Here is a 21,794-nt window from a genome sequence, read left to right on the forward strand (position 1 = left end):
TACATGGATTGGGGATCTTCTCTTCTTGACCCTGTGTTTGTTTCCCGGTGTCTGTGGGGGGTGGCGTTTGGTCCCTGCGGCCTCCTTCGGGTGGCGGGGTTTCAGGGTGCCTCAGTGTGGGAGGTGTCCCGTTCACCGGCCGCTCTTGGGTGGACTCCTGGGCCCGACCCACGGTGCAGGCACAGCAATTAAAGGACACTTCTGACGGTTATTGTGCATGCGAAACTCACTTGCATGTGACCGCAGACACACACCCCTGGGACTTATTCGCTGGGTGTGGGGGCCACTCACTCATTCCAACAAATAACACATTTCCCCTCACTTACACTCTGGTCCTACAGATGTTTATAATTTACAAGCCACTCCCACCACACTTCAGTTGTGCAGCCGCATTCACGACCCTTGTCCTGCATGCTTCCGCTCCTGTCCTTGTCCTGTCCTATAGTCTCCTGTCCTTCTTTCACAGGGTGGAGCACTATTAACCGATACAACACTCGAATCGAATCTTTCATTCGATGAGTTATATCTTTCCTTTCCTTTATCTTGTTTTGAGCTAGGTCTTTCTTTTGTCTTCTTTTCCCATATTATTTAGTTATCTTTTCACTCTCTCTCCTTTATTTTTATATTATTTACTTTATTATTCAGTATAGATAAAATATCCATCCATCCATTTTCTGAGCCACTTCTCCTCACTAGGGTCGCTGACATGCTAGAGCCGATCCCAGCTATCATCGGGCGGAGTCAAACCCTCACCGGAAAGGAGTCCAACTTACTGCCAGCAAGGCGGACCAAATTCTGACACTGGTCGTACAGGGACCGAACAGCCCGTATCAGGGGGTTTCGGTACCCCATACTCCCAAAGCACCCCCCACAGGACTCCCCGAGGGACACGGTTGAACGCCTTCTCCAAGTCCACAAAACACATGTAGAGCCCCACTTCCAGGCTTGGCTCCAGAGATGGGCCCCGGTGACCTGCGTCCAGGCAAGGGAAACCTGCATCCATTTGTTTTATTCATAATGGGGGTTTTTGGAGCCATGCTTTGTCTGATTCCTCACCTAGGACCTGTTTGCCATGGGTGACAATACCAGGGGCATGAAGCCCCAGACAATGTAGCTCCAAGGATCATTGGGACACACAAACCCCTCAACCACGATAAGGTGATGGCTCAAGGAGGGGAGAATAAAATGCTCCAGCATTTTTCTACTCAAAATACTTGAAACATTTGAGTACTCATTGCTGCCCTGTTCAGGACTCATTATTTTTGGAGTGTGAGAACAGTTTTAAATAGTCATTTTGCTGGAGAATTTACAGTATGCATCAAAATGTATTCAGTGCCCAACTTTTCTTACAATTTCCTGCTATTTTCAAATTTAACAAAATAACAGTACAAATAAGTGAATTTAGGTTATTTTAGAGGAGTCTATCACAACTTTCTATGTTTTATTAATAAATATCCATACATTTTTTGTTTGTATTTTGGCTTTTGTATTCCACTTGGGAGTCACTGATGGTGTAGTGGTACACTCGCCTGACTTTGGTGCGGGCAGCGTGGGTTAAGTTCCCACTCAGTGACGGTGTGAATGTGAGTGGGAATGGTGTCCGTGCCTGTATGTGCCCTGCGATTGACTGGCGACCAGTTCAGGGTGTAGTCCGCCTTTCGCCCGAAGTCAGCTGGGACAGGCTCCAGCGCCCCGCGACCCTAACCAGGATAAGCGGTGTTGAAAATGGATGGATGGATGGATATTCAACTTGATATTTCAATGTTAACCCTTAAATATTTTTCACAAGGGTCAAGACCTCTTGAAAACCAAGAGGTGCTCTGATTATTACCTAATGGTCCTTTTCAATCTCTCTCAACTATGCAGATTAATTAATGATATAATATAATATAATATAATATAATATAATATAATATAATATAATATAATATAATATAATATAATATAATATAATTATGGAGTTGTATTGTCGGGGCCCATTAAAAGCTCCACACTCAAGTGGGTTCCTTTTGGGTTTTTTTTGGTTTTTTTTTGTCAGGCCACAAAGGATGTGGTGAGCTCCTAGGCCGCATGTTAATATGGCCACAGCTCAATGATCATTGATGTACTTTCTGATTCTACAAAGCAATGATGGGAGTGAGGTAAAGTTTCACTGCTGTCCACTCAAGTCATTGGACCATGTTATTCACGAGTGGAGGAGGAACACTAAATTTAAATCTGTTTATATTGAAATTCAAGCAAGTAATATTTTAGCTATTTCATACTGTTTTAGCATCCAATCCAAATATGACATGCTAAAACATCCAAGGTATTGTGTTCAACATCAGTAGTCAAGTAAAGAGTCTATAATATATGGAGGGGATGAAGCATAGTTACTGTGTAATAACATAAGCATGGGTAAATGCCATATTTGCTTATCTCCATTTTCTCCCATGATTGCTACTCACCACTCATTTGTCGTAATGTGAAGCACTTTCACAGACCACCTGTCAAACCAGCACTCTGTCAAACATGTTTCTTACCACATTAGTTACAACTCAGTAGCTGTTTACAACAACTATTGAATGGGACATGTCAGAGGAAGCAGCAGAAAAATATGTAGTGGTTTGCCCTAGCTGGAGTGTTTTTTTAAGGGATGATCTGTCTGTTACTCTGTCCCATTCTGGGGGGGGGCACCCCTGGCCCTGGGCCCCAGACTATCACTCAGGCTGATGTATAGGTCCACAGGGTACAAATGAAACTTGTCACAACAAGGGTAATGATGTCAGAGTCACTAAAGCTCACCTTTGAAGGAGCACAGGGAGGGAAACGAGTGGTTAGGAGAGTGAGAGGAGGGCTTAAGATAGACGATGGAAGGAAGGGATGGAGGAAGAGATGAGCATATGGGAGGGATCAGGGGGGATGAGGTGGAAGAGGCATAGAGCAAAGAGGACAGGGAAAGGAGGAAGATGGGGAAGCATGCCAAGGGATGAGGGCATAAAATCAGGAAAAGCAATGGAGGACAAAGGGGAAGCGTAAAGAAGAGATGAGTAAATGAATAATTTGTTTGCTATGCATGTGTGTACTAATGTAGATATAGATTAAATGATGAGGTGGAATAGATTGAAGACATGTTGAGTTGGACAAGAACACTGTCAATTTTTGTCCTTGCAAAAGTTAGTTTGATAGAATGAATGTGTCTATTTCCTATCTTAATATCCTCTCCATTAGTCTCTGTTGCCTCAACATGTCTCTATGAGTCTCTCGCCATCCTCCGTTGTCATTGACATCATCCTCTCTTTCACCCCGCCCACATTGAAAGCTGTAACTTCCTGCATCCTTCCTGCTTTCTTCTCCTTGGCAATCTCTCTCCATCTCAAGATGAAGCCGCTAATGGATTGGAAGTCTTGTGGAAGAGGCAACAGTCATTTAAAGATTAATGTGGGGCCTGGTAATCTGAAGGGCATGTCACCGCAACCTCCTCGTGTGTCCAGTGGAGGACAAGCATATGTCATCTCTGAAAAGATGCCCTCATCATTATCATCCATTAGGCAAAGTCTCACAGATAACCACAGGTGGACAAAATCGAAGATACACCTCCATAGAGCAGAGATCAACTTGGATGATATGATGGAGCCTATCCCAGCAGGGCACAAGTAAACAAGCAACCATTCACACACACATTCATACCTACGGGCAATTTAGAGTTTTCAATTAACCTACAATGCTTGTTTTTGGGATGTGGGAGGAAACCGGAGTACCCGGTGAAAACCCATGCAAGCAGGGGGGGAACATGCAAACTCCACACAGGTGAGGCTGGATTTAAACCTCAGTCCTCAGAACTGTGAGGCAGGTGTGCTAAACAGTCGCCCACCGTGCCACCCATTTAATCCAAGGACTTCAATTAATTAATATACGTAGTTTAATATGTGAATGTTCTTCAATATCTTTGAAATATGCCTTTTCATTGTGTCAGATATCCAGCTCAGTGTCAACATCTTCGGAAAATCAAAATGTCTCGCACCAAAACCACATTTCAATAAGCAAGTAAATGAAAGCACAGTTACAGGGTAGATGCTTTACCTAGTGGAGAGGAAAATAAATAATATACATACAGTAATTTATATACTGTAGCTTCTCCCCGACATACTGTACATACAAAGCTTGTCTCTCAGTTGAGATGTATCACTTCAACATACTTGCTTAATAACAATTCCTTTTTAGACTGGGCTTTGGCAGCATCTTAGAGCATTTTAGAAAGAAAACAAAAACATATACTGTAGGTGAGTATTTAAATGAATAACTGATTTTTAAAAAATTCTTAAAAGGTGAATAGTGAACTAGGAATATGCATTACTATACTGTATATGTCAAGTGCAAATGTCATTTTATGAAAAATTGCAAAGGGCTATTCTTGTGAAATGCAGAGAATTACCAAGAACTGAGACATCCTTGGCAAAACTAATAGTGTGTTGAGTTCCCCGGACTATAAACATAGACGCACACAACAATGCAGAGCGAGTACATCAGAGTACATGAAGGAACGCTAATTGCTGGAAAAGATGCCATTTCACATCAAAAAGATCTTTAATTCAGCGCAGGGAAACTGTGTTTACATGCATCGCTAGGTGTTAGCAACAGAGTTCAAATGGACTCAGCAGTGTGTCAACGATAGCATCTATGATCTGAGGTAAGTGCATTTACAGTACAATAGTACTACCTTTTTCTTTTCCTGGGGGGAAAGTGTGAAGCGTTTATTTGTTCAAGTGAAACATGCACCTGCCAACCAACTGATACACAGCATCTATTAGAGTAGGGTGCAATGTTTGAGGTAATATGGTATACAGTTCTCCCTCGAAGAAAAAATCATTAAAACAAATATTACAAGGAATAGCATTTACGTAGTGTACAGTACTACTGTGCATTACTGTATGTTTAAGAGTTTAAAAGGTGTTTAAGAGTATAGAAATTGTTTATAACACTATTGCAGAGGTTAATAAAAGTCTCTGAAAAATTAATTACAGTCTGGGGAGGTTCATACAGCTTTAACACATGTATAAATAATCCCCCCAAAATATGTGGTCAATACGTCACAAAATCCACCTATTGCATGGGCGGTCCAGAACCTAACCCCTGTAATAATTGAGGGATACAATGTGTTAGAAAGCAGGCTGACAAGGTGTTAAGCTCCTACACTTATCATGTCTTGTCAAGTTTTATAGCTTAAACCCATATGTCCGTGATGTCTGTGTGGAATTTCAGTCAACCAGTTCACAGTAACACTTGAAAGGTTAAATTAAAGGCACTTCAACTTCTTCTTTTGTAGTTGAGTACATTTCATATTTTATGCAAAAAGGTTTTTTCAAGTCTGTGTTGCGCAGAGAGGATAAATATTACTCTCAGGTGGGAGTTGCACTTCAAGGCTGGTAACATTGGTTTAAAAAAATTGCTTGACGAGTTGCTGCCTGGCATATAGGAACCAACGTCGTACTGTAAGGGTGGTACATTCAATGTCATATGACTCCAAGGGTGAATGAGTAGGATAGAGTAAGTTGTAAGTTAATGAAAGGAGATAGTATACACCTTTTTTGTTTCGAGATAAGTTGTGGAATATCTCTTCTCAACCAGTTCCACCATGTTCTTTGTCCAGAATCTCACGAATATTATACTCCATAGAATCTTCTTCAGCAAATTACTTATTATGTCTGGCACCTAAATGATGGCTCCTCTATGGTGTTGGTGCCACTTCTACTAAACAGTTAGTTTAAGGGACTCCATCAGACAGAACTTAAGAAGCCTTTTAAAACAAGGAAATCCAGTTGCCTTTGAATTAACTCTTGAAGTTTAACAAAAATTTATTTATTGTTCCTATTGTTAACTTAATCATGCTTTTTTTTTTTAAAAAAAAAGATACATTGTCTTCAAGATTACATTTTTGAAAAGGTGTGGCTGTCACATACAGTATGGTTGTATCTACAAGTGTGACAAATGCAGTGTATTTGTGATTTTCAGGGGCATTGAAAGAGGAGTGGTCCATTTTGCCAACTTTCTTGCAGCTAGCCTGGATTCAGTTCCCAGCCAATGCCTCAATACTCAGACATTGGAGAGCTTAATTGCTGGACCCAAGCCCAGATAAATGGGAAGGTTGCATCAGGAAGGGCCTCCAGCATAGTACTGAACCAAAAAAAAAAAAAGTAAATCATTCGAGTTAGAAAAATGAAAATCTCGATCTCAATGACAATAGCTGAGACAACAATGTTCAGTCACTGTTGTGAGGACACAACAACTTTAGGAATAAATGATTCAGACCATCAGCTTTTAGGCTTTCCAGTTTTGGAAGCCTTTTATCAAAGACAAAATAGCACTTTCTGCAGTAGACCAAAGCACAAGCAATCTGGAAAGTCAATGGAACACACAATTTTAACGTGAACTCCTAAGATCATGAAATTATCATTCATGTAGCCTAGAAGTTAAGGGTTTACAGGAGGAGTCAGTTGCAGGAGGGTTGACATTTCAGCTCACCTTGTCCATCTGCTGTCTGTCTTCTTGAGTGTTTAGCCTGGCTACGCCCTACCGACGACTAATTTTCTTTACAAACACTAGACACGGAATGCTGTGACCTATCTCCTCTTGCTCACTCACTGATGCACACTGTATGAAGGTTAGAATGGTGTGTACGTGTTTGTGTGTGTATCTGTGATGACAGAGATTAATCAAAGTGATGAACAGGGCAGCTCTGAATAATCGGGAGCCTTATTTGGGGTTCGTCAGAGGTCTGACTGATTTATTGAGAAGGAAGTGATGGAGGGTATCATTCTCCTTTTTCCATCCAGACAAAATGGAGCCGGGTGGGTAAAAAAATTCTCTGTATTTTCTTGTTCTGTGACTTTGAAGTCTCAGAGTAGTAAAAGTGGAAAATAATAATGTGAAAGAAAAGTCAAAATGATGTGACAGAAAACAAGAAAAAGGACAGTAAACGGAGGTAATGGCTGAGTGTTTCAAGAGAAAAATGAAGGTCACAACACTGACAGACAATCTGTGTAAGGACCAGTGGAAAATGTCCACTTTAACTTTTGATTTTGAATGATTTGCCTGATGTCATTGTGGCACAGCAAGGGGGCATACTGTCCTGACCAGTCTTCATCCAAAACGCATTTTCATCCAATATAAGCAAGACAACATTGCCCTCCAATCAGTGCAGGTCACTCGACCATTTTCTCAAAATGTATTCCTGTGGAATAAGGTTATTGCACCATAGTCTTTCTGTTTAGCCTTTTATGGGGGAAATAATGTTTAAATAATTTATCCCAAATACAATGAGGCAGAGATCCACAACCAATTAGTAAAAGAAGGTAAAAGCAATAATGAAGAAATTAATAATGACATAATATTGGAGTATTCTCATTTTAATATAATAGACCATTATACAGGGTTTTAATTTTTAATTTCCAAATATTTAGTATTAGTGTCTCACATCACCACATTCCATGTAAGAGATTTTAGTGTCTAAGAAGAGAAGGAGACTAGGATAGATGAGAGAAAAACACAGTAAGAGTAACAAGCGTGAGAAAGGAGGGAGACGACTGATGGAGAATAAGAAGCAGATAAGTTCACCTCTCATTAGCTCGCCTGCCACACACTAGACCGCATGCAATGCAGAGTCCAACAACATGAATTAAACAAAGAGCCAACTACCTCAAAGGAAAACGGCTCTGCCAGCACTTAGCCAGGCATCATAAACATCCAGCTCGCATTTGTCACTGACTATTCACCCAGCCAAAGTGACAGCGCAAATAAATTAAATAGCCTTCTTTCGCTCAGCATTCGCCTCCTGCCACCACAGCTGGTTTAAGATAAAGATGCAAGCTAGCCGGCGGTGAATCTGCAAAATAAAGTTCAGGACACAGACAGGCTACACCTCATTAGTTTTATCATCTACCTTTAGCAACAACAAGGACAACAGTGGGATGTGTGTTTGAATTTCCGTTAACAAATACAAAAACGAACAATTCTGAAACAAAAATATAATACTTGAAATATCTGATAAAATTATCTTACAAAAGTGTCTCAAGGAAAAGTATGGAGACAAGTTATGGAGACAGAAACAATGGCATTTGTCCAAGTGGTGTCCCTGCACCACTTCTGCTGTAGATCGAGTAGCGACAGTAATGTACACAATGTTAAAAAGTTGAAGACCATAGCTACAAGTAAAAAAAAAAATTTTTTAAAACGTGTTTTTTTTAAATACGACTCAGTAATGGGTTGCGCCACCATTCTTGTTGCTAACTTCAAAATTTCCAGGAGGCTCGTGGGACCGTTGCTTCAAGTGGTAAAGATGACTTCACGGAGGGCATTCACTGTCTGGAACTGATCTCAATTTTTGTGAACTTCCCTTGGCATTCATCCCCAAATGTTCTCAATTGGATTTAGACCAGGAGAACATGCAGGATGGTCCAAAAAAATGACATTATTCCTCTGGAAGAAGTCCTTTGTCAGGCAGGCATTGTGAACTGCAACATTTTGTTGAAAAAGCCAGGCATTACCACACAGACGAGCAACTTCTCCACATAGCCTGCTGCTGTCTGACGCCCCTGCACAACCTCAAGCTCCATTGTTGAAGGAAAAAGCACCCTAGATCATGATGGTGTCACCTCCACTGTGCCGCGTAGAAAACATCTCAAGTGGGATCTCCTTGTGATGCCAGTAACGTTGGAAGCCATCAGGACCGTGATAGGCTTAATTTGGGTAGAGGATCGTCCTGTGTCTTGTAGGACAGCCAATCAGATCCTCCGGCTCAGCGCCGGTGAAATTGCTTTGGGTCTACTAACCAACCTCAGAAGTGGTGGCCCGTTGTGAGAGGCATTGCTTCTGCTAATCAACAAGCCGATCATGTTTAAAAAGAGAAAGCTGTTTTTGCCTTTGCCCTCACGAGGTCATGGCAGTGTGAATACCTGACACAAAATAACATTGGATCTACATTTTTGTGCAGAGTTTGGCTTTTAAAGGCTTTGGTCTTAAACTTCCGATCCGTAAAAAGTAAACAGTTCATTTTTAAAAATGTAAGCGTTAGAAAGTACAGATATTTGTGTTTAAAAAGTAAGACATAAAAGCAAAAAGTCACCAGAAAAATACAAACTCAAAGTACAGATACCTGAAAAATCTGCTTACAGTAAGTACAGAAGTATTTGTACTTTATTAATTCCCACCTCTGCAAAAAAGTGGATATGGAGGTGTATAGTTCCTCTTTTTCTAAAAATATTTTTCTGGTTTGAATCGAAGTCCAACATAAGAAAATGACAAAACAGGCAGGATGGTATATCATGTAACTCAGTGACCATCGCAGTACTATCAAAGCCCTAAATCCAAATATATAGTGTTTTTTAGGGGGGGGGGGTTTAGTGCATGATACAACAATATCTCTAGCTGATATTAAAATGTATTGTTTTTTTCCTTTGTCTCTCTTCACCACTGTCCCACTCGCTCTTTCACTCATTATTACAATAGCTGTAAACACCCCCATTAGTTGCGGGGTTTGGCAAGCCGCCGGAGAAAACACAGGTTTGTTAATCCAGCAAAGACAAAACAATTACTAGAAACCAATAATCAATGACTTTGGACAAACAATAAATTCCTGGTGTAGCTGTTTCGGAGAACAACAAGTGAGAGGACATAAGGTCCTACTAATTAAAGACAAATCTGATGGTACGCCATCTACAGCTAAGAGCTTTGCTGCGACACTATTTAGCCCATCTGATTAGACTACTATAGCCATTACAAATGCCCTCTCTAGACTGTTGCTAAATTAACAGTTGCATTTTCCTTGAAGAACTGAATTTCATGCTTGATTTTTCTTATACAATGAATGCTGGCATTTAAAATGCTATCAAATATGGGTTTGTAAAACATAAACATTGGGGGCAGCATGGTTCAGGTGGTACAATGGTCATCTCCCGACCCAAAGGTTGTGGGTTCGACCCTCGGCCCCTGTGACTATGTCCAAGTATTCTTGAGCAATATACTGAACCCCCAGTTGTTCCTGATGCTGCGTCATAAATGGGTGAATGAGGAGACAGTGTGAAAGCGCTTTGAGTACCTTGAATGTATTAAAGTGCAATACAAGTCGAAGCTCATTTACTATTTATGGATTTGTAAATGCACCGATATAGTATACAGTGTAATATCGTTATTGGCTATTACATGTAATGACAGAGTAATGTGGAGAAATTTTAACATTGTTAATTATTAGCATGATCATTGCCAAAATTAGAGCAAACAGGGAATACTTTGTATGGTCCACAGATGTACACTACCACTCCAAAGTTTGGACACGGTTTCTCATTCAATCATTTGAGAAACCATTTGCAAAGCTTTTGACTGGTCTATTAATTGGAGCTACACAATCTCCTGTGACAATAAAAGACTCAAGATTCAAGGAACACACTCCCCAAATGTATGTCCTCAGTCATTTAGCTCAACGGCAAACATCGTAATCGTCTCCTCTTGAACACATGCAGTTTCTGGGTACTTGAGTGGGTGACTTGTGGAAATTCAAAAAAGGTGTTGAGAAGTAACAAACAACAGAAACTGAGCTCAGTAATGAACACCGGGGGAAATCAGGTAAAGCATATCTGTCTGGTTTTATGAGAGCTGTGTGCAAGCTTCCAACAGCAGAATAAAACAGACCTTACACACTAAGGACTTCATCATATGTAAAGCAGCTCTGATTGAACAGCATTGGGATACTGCACGTGGTACCACAGTGCTTTGGGCAATAATTTAAATATGGAGTTTCCAAATGAGATTGTTTCTTTTATTTTTTTTCTTGGAACAGGTACCGTAACTTCCTCTAGACACACAATCATGACAAAACCTTAGCACAGCAAAAGGCTGTAAGCAGCCAAGCTGAGACATCTCCACTTAGCACAAATGCAACTGTAACTCTGACGTGATCAATAGTTGTTCATGACTTGCTTTCAAAAGGTCCCATCCACCACCCTCTTCCTTGATGTATACCGCTGCCTCATTTCCAGTCATCTCTTCCTCTCTGTCTCATTTATAATTCTACCCTCTTCTTCATGCCTTTCACTTTACTTTCGTCAAGTGCTTGCCCCATGTAGCCCTGAACGCTTATTTTGTTTACTACACACTCTAATCCTCAATATTTTTTCTCCCATTACCTCTCATATTGTTCAGCCTAACTGCTTCAAGATATACAGGAGGAGGCATAATTTCTTTATCATCCTTTATTGCCTTCCCAGCATCTTTGCGTCCTCTCCATATTCTCATAATATTATCTCCCCTTCTTCCTGTCATCCACTTCGTTTCTTCCTTTTTTCTGTTCTCCTTGCAGGAATTTTCTTTTTGCAGCCTTGTGTTGGAAAATGCATTCATATTCATGGAGAAAGTGCTACTTTATTGGCCTGTGGGTGCTTTAAATCTAATCCTAACTCAATCAGGTAGCACTCTCCTGTAGCCATGAGTAGTTTTTCAAGAAAAACGTTACCAGCATCTTGTCCTGCATCTTCTACAATTTTTTTTCTGTCTCCTCTGCTTTCCTGCAAACCCCAGTTCACAGGTTTATCGGAGCACATTGTTGCATCTCAACGGAAGCTTGCACAGCATTCTGCCATTAATAATTGAAGAGGCCCCACATGGCCAGGCACACTCAGTCTAAATGGATTGTTCTGGGAGAGATCAATGCTAGCCGGTGAGGGTTTTATTAGGCCCTGCAAAAGGAACGTACAAGGACATCGTCAGTGGTTGCCTCTCTCTGTCTTAATTCTGCCTTGATATTGCATAACTCTCCTCCTTCTCCTCACCCCCAACAACATACCCACAACCGGGAATCTACTCCATGGCTGATGCCTTACAATACAAATTGAATTAAACATAAATGATTCTCCAACTGTATGAATCATTCATTGTTCGTAATGTCTTTGACTATGATGATGGCTAAACAGGACAAGACAGTGTTTTCTCTTTTCTGCTGTTGTTGAAGGCATTATCCTCGCCAACCTGACAGGACACATTCGCAGAAAGACTGGAGGAGACATGGCAAAGGATAGAAGAGGTGGGAGAATGTAATATTCTACCGTGACCTTCAAGACTTAAGACCCTTGGGGGTGGTTGGTGGCTGCACACTCAAATACCCTCAGCAGGACTCTCCACCGAGGACATTTACATATGTCTCTCCCATGGAGAGGTTTCTTAATTGTCTACTCACCACAGAGCATAAATAATTGGTTTGTTATTTGAACCCAGATCTGGTGGGCTACAGTTAATTTTAGAGACGTCGCGCGAGCATTTACCGAACCCTCAAGAAATTAAGTGCTGTCAACGTCGGGGAATGATCAGAAGATTGAAAATAAAGTTGTATAATACTGACTTGAATGTGAAATTTAAAGACAATGCTTTGATTACCGGTACATCATGAGCTTTTTGTGATCATGTACTTTTGACTTTTCTATAGATTGTTAAGAGCTTGGAAAAATGTCGATAGGAGACATAAACAGGCCATTCCTCGATGTGCACATCCTGAGCTCAACATTTTCTTTCATAAAACCAACACACACATCGGACAGTGATGACTGATAAAAGGTGTATTTACATTTCTAGAACTGAATCTATAAGTTGTTTAAGTTGTTGTTTTTTTTACATAATACATTGTGGCGCATTAGCGTTCCTCCTCCCTCCCTGAGCATTCACATTAGTTTGTGGCATTTTTACAAAGGTTTACCCAATAAATTAAGGGTTCACCTTCTTTCGGTTTCATAATAAAAGCCCCAAGTCCTTCACAGAGTGAGAGCCTTCTTGAAATACTTTCATGTTTGTGATCTTTCTGCACTTTCACTTCCACTGCTATTAGTAAGTACAACCCCAATTCCAATGAAGTTGGGACGTTGTGATAAACATAAATAAAAACAGAATACAATGATTTGCAAATCATGTTCAACCTATATTTAATTGAATACACTACAAAGACAATGTATTTAATGTTCAAACGTACAATTGCAAGGAATTTAGGGATTTCATCATCTACGGTCTATAATATCATCAAAAGGTTCAGAGAATCGGCAGAAATCACTGCATGTAAGATGGCAAGGCCGAAAACCAACATTGAATGCCCGTGACGTTCGATCACTCAGACGGCACTGCATCAAAAACCGACATCAATGTGTAAAGGATATCACCACATGGAACACTTCAGAAAACCAATGTCAGTATATACAGTTCGGCGCTACATCCGTAAGTGCAACTTGAAACTCTACTATGCAAAGCAAAAGCCATTTATCAACAACACCCAGAAACGCCACCGGCTTCTCTGGGCCCGAGCTCATCTAAGATGGACTGATGCAAAGTGGAAAAGTGTTCTGTGGTCCAACGAGTCCAGATTTCAAATTGTTTTATAAAATTGTGGACGTCGTGTCCTCCGGGGCCAAAGAGGAAAAGAACAATCCGGACTTTTATGCATGCAAAGTTCAAAAGCCAGCATCTGTGATGGTATGGGGCTGTGTTACTGCCAATGGCATGGGTAACTTACACATCTGTGAAGGCACCATTAATGCTGAAAGGTACATACAGGTTTTGGAGAAACATATGCTGCCATCCAAGCAACGTCTTTTTAATGGACGCCCCTGCTTATTTGAGGAAGACAATGCTAAACCAAATTCTGCACGTGTTACAACAAAGAGTGCGGGTACTAGACTGGCCTGCCTGCAGTCCAGACCTGTCTCCCTTTGAAAATGTGTGGCGCATTATGAAGCCTAAAATACGACAACGGAGACCCCGGACTCTTGAACAGCTGAAGCTGTACATCAAGCAAGAATGGGAAATAATTCCACCTCCAAAGCTTCAACAATTAGTGTCCTCAGTTCCCAGACGTTTATTGAATGTTGTTAAAAGAAAACGTGATGTAACACAGTGGTAAACATCACCCTGTCCCAGCTTTTTTGGAACGTGTTGCAGCCGTAAAATTTTAAGTTAATGATTATTTGCTAAAAATAATAAAGTTTATCAGTTTTAACATTAAATATCTTGTCTTTGTATTGTATTCAATTAAATATAGGTCGAACATGATTTGCAAATCATTGTAGTTTGTTTTTATTTGTTTAACACAACGTCCCAACTTCATTGGAATTGGAGTTGTACATAATTTAAGAACTCACACAGACACACACCATCTATTCTGATGTGACATGATGCAACCTTCACTCGAGTAGAGTTTTTGAACAATTAATCTGATCTATGACTCCCTCTGCAATCATGAAGTGCACTTCTAAAGGTGACAGTAAATTGAGACAAGGTTCATCCACTACATCAGCATTTTGTGATGGCTCTGAAATGACAATTGGATCAATCAATTTGTATTATATAAAGAGCTCCTTTCAAAAACATGCATATAATATACAATTAAAATTATTTTTCATTATTCTGAGAAACATTTTACAAACATTGTTTTTATTCTATTAAACAATTTATTGCCATGGTCTGAACATGTGAAACATTGACAAATCGCTTAATGTTGTTGATTATAAAATTGGTTAATCATATTTTTGTTCAAATTGATATGAATCCAGAAATTTATTTTTGTGGTTTTCTTTTCAAATGGAATAACAATTTCCTGGGCGGCACAGTGTACGACTGGTTAGAGCGTCTGCCTCACAGTTCTGAGGACCGGGGTCCAAATCCCGGCCCCGCCTGTGTGGAGTTTGCATGTTCTACACGTGCCTGCGTGGGTTTTCTCCGGGCACTCCGGTTTCCTCCCACTTCCCAAAAACATGCATGGTAGGTTAATTGAAGACTCTAAAACTGCCCGCAGGTGTGAATGTGAGTGTGACTGGTTGTTTGTTTATATGTGCCCTGCGATTGGCTGTCGACCAGTTCAGGGTGTACCCCGCCTCCTGCCCGAAGATAGCTGGGATAGGCTCCAGCACTCCCGTGACCCTTGTCAGGATAAGTGGCTCAGAAAATGGATGGATGAATTTCCTGCAATACAGTGATACCTTGACTCACGAGTGCGCCTACTTACCATTTTTTGCGATTTTTGGCTTTTTATTGTGAGCCAAAATCTGAATGATGAGATAGGCAGAAATACTTCAGATATGCTGTCACTCGAGTGAAGTGAAAAAAAAGAAGAGCCACAGTTGCCGTTGCACTTTCAGCCGTTTATTGAATAGAACAAACAGTCAAACACAAAAAAACCAAAATGAAAACACTTGAAAGGAGCATGGAGAATACGCTAACACTGAACAAGCTAAATGACCAACCGGAGCTGAAGTCACAGCTCCTGACGTCACCAACTAGGCCACAACCTTTAACAGCACACATCAAATACAAATACTACAGTCTATGCGTGACTTTCAATTCAATTACACTCTATGAAGCCATTTTATTTCTTCACATATTTTTGTTATATTTTATTATGTATACTGTCAACGAGGAAACTATTTATTCTCTTAATTAAACCAAAAAAATTTTGCCATGCGTTGAACACATTGCTTAACCTTTAAAAGTATCTTTCATCGATAATACCTGTGTTTTAAAAAGAAAAATGGAAGGTGAAGGAGCCCTTGCTTGAACACTTATTGGTCAAAATGACATGACGAAGGCTGCCACAAAACAGACATGGTGCTTATCATCGTTAGGAATGAAACTGCAGTTTGCTGCACATTTTAAACAGAGTTCATTGCTGCTCCGCACATAGGATAATAAAGTCTGTATAAAATATAGTGTGATAACAGAATCTATATTTCTAAATGTTGATTATTATACATATATATACCGGTATGCATAAATTCAAAGCAAGCAGGGTTATAATTGCCATAACTATTGTCTTCATAAAACAAAGATGTAGCTTATAGTCTGTTACCTTCCAGGGAATGTATCTTGCATCATGTCCTCACTCTTCTTGACATTTAAGCATGTTGCAGGCAAGTGTGTACACATCAAATACATTAAAGTGTCAGGCTTTACAGTGATCTCAAACCAGGGCAGAGTGTTCATAGTGCATTTTGTGGCCTCATTCTGCTAGTCTAGACCTTCTCTCAAGTATGAGCAATTTGAAATGACAAATTGTTGTTCAACAAGTACAAAGGAAATTTCTTCTACCTTTCATTTTTAAATATCCCAGAAACATTTACAATTTGAAAACCATATGCTTCCTCACAAGCTTAGCTTGAGAATATGGCATACAGAAATTTAACAGAAGGCTGAATGCAATGAAAATGCTCTGTCACATTATACAGTAGTTTTACTTGCGTATTTATGTAACGAGTACTAACCCAAACTAATTCACCCCTTGACTTCCTTCCTCCAATTTCTTAAGACCACCAACAGCCTTTAACTGTTTATTTACCCTGACTGTTACACGGTGTGAAAACAAACTGCCTTTTTTTATGTTGGTAGATGCCTGAATTGGTGAAGGCAAGGTTGGGATGAAATAGGAAATTCAGACATTGAGAGACGTTGTACTGCACCTATTTTCCAACTGTGCCAAAGCCGGGAAGGAAAGATAATAGGAAATAATAACCTGCTTTTCACTTGGAGGTGACAGCTAACAAGCGTGTAGATCTCTCCTACGACACAGTAAACATTGAAAAAGCTCTGTGGTCATAAACAAGCCTTTTCTTCTTTCTTTTTGGTCATATAGATTTTGATATTAAGGTCATCATAACTATTTGTATCAAAGCACTATTATTCAGTGGACTGAAAGAAAGTACTTACCGGTAACCTGACCTCTATATCGGTTGCACATGATTAAAATGTGGTAAACTGACATAATTTCTCCCTCTTCTCCTAGAAAATAATAACATAGTATACTTCGGTTTATTACATTTGAATCATGTGCAACGGATGTACATGTTCGAATTCAGTAAATTCAACCGACTTTTTTTCAGTGTACAAAGGCACAATGTGTTTCAATTGTATGTTTCTACTCGGCACCCCTGCAGTAGTTCGGTTCACTTGATAAAGCTAGACACGTCTGTCCATTGATTGGTTAACAAAGGTTTTTCAACTATGTTGCAATGGAATCTTACAGTAAAACAGAAAGGAATAAGGAAGTAAAAATACAGTTGTGTACAACATAGCCAAGAATTTACACTTGTGTCACTTGTTTACGGTTATTATCAGCACATAGTACTACTCTGCATTTATCTTCTTTGTTGAATTCATGGGTGACTTAAATGCTGTCTCAGTGTTATGATGTCACACCATCTCCAGCAGTGTGTCCCACCTTTTTTTTTTTTTTTTTTTAGCCACCTCTCAATTTACTTGGACATTTACCTACTCAATGTGAAATCTGGGCCTCTTTTATTGAATACAAAGCGATTTTTTGGGTGTTTGGATGCCAACAGGTTAAAAAGCCTTCTGCCATCTAGAGGAAGAACATTTAACATTTAAATGCTCTGAAAGTCACGGTGGACGACTGGTTAGAGCGTCAGCCTCACAGTTCTGAGCACCGGGTTCAATCCCCAGCCCCACCTGTGTGGAGTTTGCATGTTCTCCCCACGCCTGCGTGGGTTTTCTCCGGGCACTCCGGTTTCCTCCCACATCCCAAAAATATGCATTAATTGGAGACTCTAAATTGCCCGTAGGTGTGACTGTGAGTGCGAATGGTTGTTTGTTTGTATGTGCCCTGCAATTGGCTGGCAACCAGTTCAGGATGTACTCCGCCTCCTGCCCGATGACAGCTGGGATTGGCTCCAGTACGCCCGCGACCCTAGTGAGGAGAAGCGGCTCAGAAAATGGATGGATGGATGCTCTGAAAGTCACTGTATGTCACTGGCACAGATAGATGAACAAATATGGTATGCATCTTTGTACCAATTAAGTGAAATTCGATAAGTTCCCATGGCACACCTGATGATCTCTCATGACACACTAATGTGCTGCGGCACAGTGGTTGGAAATCATTGATATACACTATGCAGTTGACTCTATTTCTGCCCCACTAAAGCACCCAGTGCTGTAAATGCGAGCTTGATAAGGGCTACAGTAAATAATGTTACCGTGGTGAAACGAATGAACTGGGCCGCTTAGTAGGTCATAAGAAAATGGAGGAATTATGGCTCACTCCATAAGGACTGGCATTTGGGACCAAGAGATGATAAGCCCGACAGAAGCTTTTTCTCAAACAAAGCTTGTGTTTCTGAACAAAGTACGCCACAAAGAACATTCTAATTTCTGGCTGTCCTCCAATTTTCTGCCCGTATGATTATAACTCTATTAATGTACAGTAGATAATACAGCTACCTATACCCTGTCAACAAATCGCTCATTGAAAAAGCAAGCCACATCTGCCATATCCCCCATTTGTATTGGTTTCCATCCATACCACACAAAACCACGATGACCGCACACTAGTACGGCTCCAATGACCCTGAGGAGGATGACGTATAGTTCATCTTGTAAATGTAATAAAACGACATGTGCGTGTCTGCGCTAGTGTGCGAGGCATTTTTAACAGTAGTGGCCTCCACCACGGCCCAGAAACAATCTTGGCTGTCCATCTTGTGACAGGTGAGCATAAGTGAGGTGCATTACAGCAGGAGAAAACAACGGATGCTTGAGCATGCCCTCCAATCACCCATCTCATACATAGAGAGTGGCTGCTTGATTGATGGCAAGTCAAGAATTGTGCATGGTGGAGCCATGCTTGGTTTCAACCAGCTTAGAAAATGCACCTCAAACTATGGCGGTACCACAAAGCCACCCAACTAAAAGGTAAAAGAAACAGCGTTCTGAATAAAAGCTACCTTAAAATCTCAGAGAAAAAAAAAATATTATGTCCAACATAATGCCAGGAGAGGAGACGCTTCATAAAATGTATCCAGACCATTAAGTCTGCAAGGACTCTAATGGCTGTTCGTCCACAGGCTTCTCTGCTAAGGCAGCAGTGATGGACTCCCTCCTGTCATGGTGATCATTGTGTGGCACCACATCTTAATCGCAACAAGTAAAGACTAAAGTAGACATACCTCTGGGTGAGCGATCATGAGAATTATAATTCAAACTGAAGCTTTCACATATAACAAATCATATCATAAAAAATCACAGGGGTGCTCTTGTGTCTTTACAACATGCATCACAATAAAAAAAAAACATAGTGAGCACATCTCATGGTGTGTAAACGCCATGTCATACATTACATCATCTGTTGCCCAGATTTTAATGACTTCGCTGCAGGAGGCCAAACTTTTCGGTGTAATTGAAAGTGAAATATGGAAAAGCAAAAAAACTCAAGCAGCGTATGATTTGTTGCCAGAATAAATCTGAGGTGGCATAAATCAGAATATATAATATATTAGAAAGGGCTGGACTAGTTCCAGGGAGGTTGGGTGCAGGCAGGCAGTGAGCGAGTATACTAATCCACTGGTGGATGTTACATGCCTTGCTTGGATGCCTCCTCCTGGGCATCATAGCAATGAGGTGTTTGTGGTGGGTTGGCTGTTGTTGGGGGACTTAAGAATTTTTCACGACACAGAGCATAACCGAAAATTGTAAAACACAACAACATCATAAATTTGATTACATTACATTGTGCTGCGAGCCTGTGAGCCATTCCCAGGCACCGTAAAAATCTTTAACTGGGTTACTGCAGCTCCAGAGTGAAAAAAAACAAATAAACAAAAAAAGAATAAAGCCATTTTCTTTCTAACAACCAGGGTGGTGGCAAAATATTGTTCTTTTGATTTTATGAGCTTTGCAGGCACTCACTGCTATAACAGCAGACCATAAAGAATGGAGAATTCATTCTTTTAAAAATCAATATTTTGTTTGAAGAAAAAAATAATGTGCACTGCAATCATTGTTTTATAATTAGGCCCTGTGTGTACAATTTCGAAATATCTAATTCTAATAATCCAAATTATTATTGCAATTCACTGCCGTGCATGTGATCCGAATAGATCAGTCAAATGTGTCATCAGCACCGCATCATCACACATCTGAAAGACATCCTAGAAAATAACCCCAAGTTCTTTCTCACCGTCCGCTTGGAATGTTGGGCGTGCGAAAAGAAAATGATCGCGATCATGGGATGTATACCTTGGTCTCTAAACTCCAACATGTCCACCTGAGGCTCCACTTATGCATATAGACGCCGTGAGGGGAAAGAAGAAGAGAACAGTACTGGTGAGAGCCAGGGAACGATTGTTGGGCAAGCGTGTCAAGTGGAATAAAGTGATTAGAAATGACCAGTGAAAATAATCACAATCCAAAGCGCATTCGTGCCTCTCTTAAAAACTCTTTGTTAAAATTTTTATTGACTTTTTACACACGCCTCTGCCCAAATAAGAGTGATAAATATGCTTCAAAACCCAGCTGGGAAAAAATAAAAATAAAAATAAAAACATGCATAGAAACGGGGAAATGCATTCAGTTGCATGTTTGCCAATTATGATTATATTTTTGTGAGTGTGGCAGAGGGAAGCCGATTCCGCTCGTACTGTCTTTTCAGAACCACTGCTGCGCCAACATGATCTGGGTCCTTCGCGTATAGAGACACCAGAAGAAGCATCGCGGTGTTCGGGACACACGGGTATGCATCTGGCAGAATTGTAACCGCCTGTGACCCCAAAAAAGATTAGAAACACAGTCTAGTCTACTCCCCTGCATGTGCGCCCTGGGTGCGGTATTTTGATATTAACGCACGGCGCAATTGCGCGCTGCGAAACCGAACCGGCACGTGCCTAATGGTCAATTTGTGGAGAATACCCGCACCCTTTACAAAATGCCATAAATGTGGGTGCGAAAGTGTGCACAGGAGCCTCCTTACCTTTATCTGCCTCGGACTTCCTTTGCGGTTCTTGCGTGTAAACCGTCACATCTTCATGTTGAAAATAAGCAGTAATCCCCGAGTTTTTTTTTTTTTTTTTTTTTTTTTTTGCGTTTAAAAGTGTGTCCCAGCGGTAGGTCCAGTCGTTTCACCAGTTTTTCTAGCGGGATTAATATATAAGTATGGTTAGCTATTTAAAATCCAGCTTGCTGAGGACGCGCGTCGATCAGCACCAGCCGCCGTGCGCACTTGGAGGAACTACAAGCCAGTCCGAGCACCGACTGAGCGAATGATGTCATGCGAACGGCCCTCCCTCCTCAGCCTCCCCACCTCACATACAAGTCCCAATGTCTCTCTCTTTCATACGGCATGCTCTTATTCAGTTATTACTGGGGGGAAAACTAACACAGGCAATGGATAAATATTGGACAACCTTCACTGTGCGACTGTTTTAAATTCACTGTGCGACTGTTTTAATGAACAATGAATACATGTTTCATGAGTTTTCGAAATAGCGGTGATTAAATGGTCGAAATCAGCACACATACGCCATCCATGATTCCCCCCCCCCCCCCCCCCCCAGCGCTCCACTTGACGCGATGAAGTCACGCCGTTACCCACGCCTCGTTGGAGGTGTGGTCCAGTAAAGCATCGCCAGCCTCCCTTTGCTATAATCACCGTGCGGGGATGGTGCATGTGCGAGGATCGCAAACCATTTCAACCCTCCTCCTGCCCCGATGCAGCGGGGATATTTTACAGATAAAGCTGGCCTGGAAACAGCAAAGGTTCATGATCAATATCACGCTCCATTTCAGTGCAAAGACATCGCGCTTAAACCAGCGCATATGTGTTTAAGTGCAACTGGGCTAGAGAATCCGTTTTTTTTTTTTTTTTAGTGCGGTTTGTGTTTTGGTTTGACAAAATGTTTTTGAGTGACTGCTGAAAGACAAGCATTCATATAAACACAAATTATTCCCACACTGAAAACACCAAACGGTATTAAACTGTAAACAAGTGTTGTAAGTGTCTCAGATTACTT

At 40.8% G+C, this 21,794-nt stretch overlaps 1 protein-coding gene across 5 annotated transcripts in view; it reads right to left on the bottom strand.

Moving 5' to 3' along the window:
- Nucleotides 1-21,008, bottom strand: part of ptprsa (protein tyrosine phosphatase receptor type Sa) — a 276,448-nt gene extending 255,440 nt beyond the window's left edge. For all 5 annotated transcript variants that reach the window (XM_061684316.1, XM_061684321.1, XM_061684318.1 and 2 more), the window contains exon 1: nucleotides 20,756-21,008. The gene's annotated coding sequence lies outside the window, so the exon portion shown is untranslated. The remainder of the gene's footprint in view (nucleotides 1-20,755) is intronic.
- Nucleotides 21,009-21,794: the final 786 nt, after the last annotated feature.

The sequence above is a fragment of the Phycodurus eques genome, chromosome 8 (assembly GCF_024500275.1).
Source record: "Phycodurus eques isolate BA_2022a chromosome 8, UOR_Pequ_1.1, whole genome shotgun sequence".
Lineage (NCBI taxonomy): Eukaryota > Metazoa > Chordata > Actinopteri > Syngnathiformes > Syngnathidae > Phycodurus > Phycodurus eques.